This window comes from Hydractinia symbiolongicarpus, chromosome 11 (genome assembly GCF_029227915.1).
Source record: "Hydractinia symbiolongicarpus strain clone_291-10 chromosome 11, HSymV2.1, whole genome shotgun sequence".
Taxonomy (NCBI): domain Eukaryota; kingdom Metazoa; phylum Cnidaria; class Hydrozoa; order Anthoathecata; family Hydractiniidae; genus Hydractinia; species Hydractinia symbiolongicarpus.
In genome coordinates, this window is record NC_079885.1 from 1,766,421 (window position 1) to 1,769,157 (window position 2,737).

Genomic DNA, 2,737 nt, shown 5'->3' on the forward strand with positions numbered 1-2,737 from the left:
TGCAAATGAGTTTACTCACAGGGTACTTTTTTTGTATACATTGGACTGTACGGGCCAAGCCTGGGATTTACGGGATATCGCGGGTTTTCGTTCTCCGGCGATTAAACCTCTTTCATTAAGCGTCTCATCAAAAATGAAAACATTTTTGAAAACTACAAGTCTCATGCGTTTTAGTGGTGAAAAAAAAATTTAAAAAATCGTTCGGGAAAAGAGTTTACTCCGTGGGTACTTTCTTTGTATACATTCGACTATACGGTCCGAGTCCGGGATTTACGGGAAATCGCTGGTTTTCGTTTTCCGGCGATTAAACCTCTTTCATTAACCGTCTCATCAAAAATGAAAACATTTTTGAAAACTACAAGTCTCATGCGTTTTAGTGGTGAAAAAAAAATTTGGAAAATCGTTCGGGAAATGTGTTTACTCCCTGGGTACTTTCTTTGTATACTTTTGACTATACGGGCCAAGCCCGGGATTTACGGGAAATCGCGGGTTTTCGTTTGCCGGCGGTTAAACTTCTTTTATTCAGCGTCTCATCAAAAATGAAAACATTTTTGAAAACTACAAGTCCAATGCGTTTTAGTAGTGAAAAAAAAATTTAAAAAATCGTTCGGGAAATGAGTTTACTCCCTGGGTACTTTCTTTGTATACTTTTGACTATACGGGCCAAGCCCTGGATTTACGGGAAAACGCGGGATTTCGTTTGCCGGCGATTAAACCTCTTTCATTAAGCGTCTCATCAAAAATGAAAACATTCTTGAAAACTACAAGTCTCATGCGTTTTAGAGGTGAAATAATAATTTAAAAAATCGTTTGGGAAATGAGTTTACTCCCTGGGTACTTTCTTTGTATACTTTTGACAATACGGGCCGAGTCCAGGATTTACGGGAAATCGCAGGTTTTCGTTTGCCGGCGATTAAACTTCTTTTATTCAGCGTCTCATCAAAAATGAAAACATTTTTGAAAACTACAAGTCCAATGCGTTTTAGTGGTGAAAAAATAATTTAAAAAATCGTTCGGGAAATGAGTTTACTCCCTGGGTACTTTCTTTGTATACTTTTGACTATACGGGCCAAGCCGGGAGTTACGGGAAATCGCGGGTTTTCGTTTGCCGGCGATTAAAATTTTTTTATTCAGCGTCCCATCAAAAATGAAAACATTTTTAAAAACTACAAGTCTTATGCGTTTTAGTGGTGAAAAAATAATTTAAAAAATCGATCTGCAAATGAGTTTACTCACAGGGTACTTTTTTTGTATACATTGGACTGTACGGGCCAAGCCTGGGATTTACGGGATATCGCGGGTTTTCGTTCTCCGGCGATTAAACCTCTTTCATTAAGCGTCTCATCAAAAATGAAAACATTTTTGAAAACTACAAGTCTCATGCGTTTTAGTGGTGAAAAAAAAATTTAAAAAATCGTTCGGGAAAAGAGTTTACTCCGTGGGTACTTTCTTTGTATACATTCGACTATACGGTCCGAGTCCGGGATTTACGGGAAATCGCTGGTTTTCGTTTTCCGGCGATTAAACCTCTTTCATTAACCGTCTCATCAAAAATGAAAACATTTTTGAAAACTGCAAGTCTCATGCGTTTTAGAGGTGAAATAATAATTTAAAAAATCGTTTGGGAAATGAGTTTACTCCCTGGGTACTTTCTTTGTATACTTTTGACAATACGGGCCAAGTCCAGGATTTACGGGAAATCGCGGGTTTTCGTTTGCCGGCGATTAAACTTCATTTATTCAGCGTCTCATCAAAAATGAAAACATTTTTGAGAACTACAAGTCTCATGCATTTTAGTGGTGAAAAAATAATTTAAAAAATCGTTTGGGAAATGAGTTTACTCCCTGGGTACTTTCTTTGTATACTTTTGAGTATACGGGCCAAGCCGGGATTTACGGGAAATCGCGGGTTTTCGTTTGCCGGCGATTAAACTTCTTTTATTCAGCGTCTCATCAAAAATGAAAACATTTTTAAAAACTACAAGTCTTATGCGTTTTAGTGGTGAAAAAATAATTTAAAAAATCGTTCTGGAAATGAGTTTACTCACAGGGTACTTTCTTTGTATACATTCGACTATACGGGCCAAGCCCGGGATTTACGGGAAATCGCGGGTTTTCGTTTTCCGGCGATTAAACCTCTTTCATTAAGCGTCTCATCAAAAATGAAAACATTTTTGAAAGCTACAAGTCTCATGCGTTTTAGTAGTGAAAAAAAAATTTAAAAAATCGTTCGGGAAAAGAGTTTACTCCCTGGGTACTTTCTTTGTATACATTCGACTATACGGGCCGAGTCCGGGATTTACGGGAAATCGCGGATTTTCGTTTGCCGGCGTTTAAACTTCTTTTATTCAGCGTCCCATCAAATATGAAAATTTTTTTGAAAACTACAAGTCTCATGCGTTTAGTGGTAAAAAAATAATATAAAAAATCGTTCGGGAAATGAGTTTACTCCCTGGGTACTTTCTTTTTATACTTTTGACTATACGGGCCAAGCCCGGGATTTACGGGAAATCGCGGGTTTTCGTTTGCCGGCGATTAAACTTCTTTTATTTAGCGTCTCATCAAAAATGAAAACATTTTTAAAAACTACAAGTCTTATGCGTTTTAGTGGTGAAAAAATAATTTAAAAAATCGTTCTGGAAATGAGTTTACTCACAGGGTACTTTCTTTGTATACATTCGACTATACGGGCCAAGCCCGGGATTTACGGGAAATCGCGGGTTTTCGTTTTCCGGCGA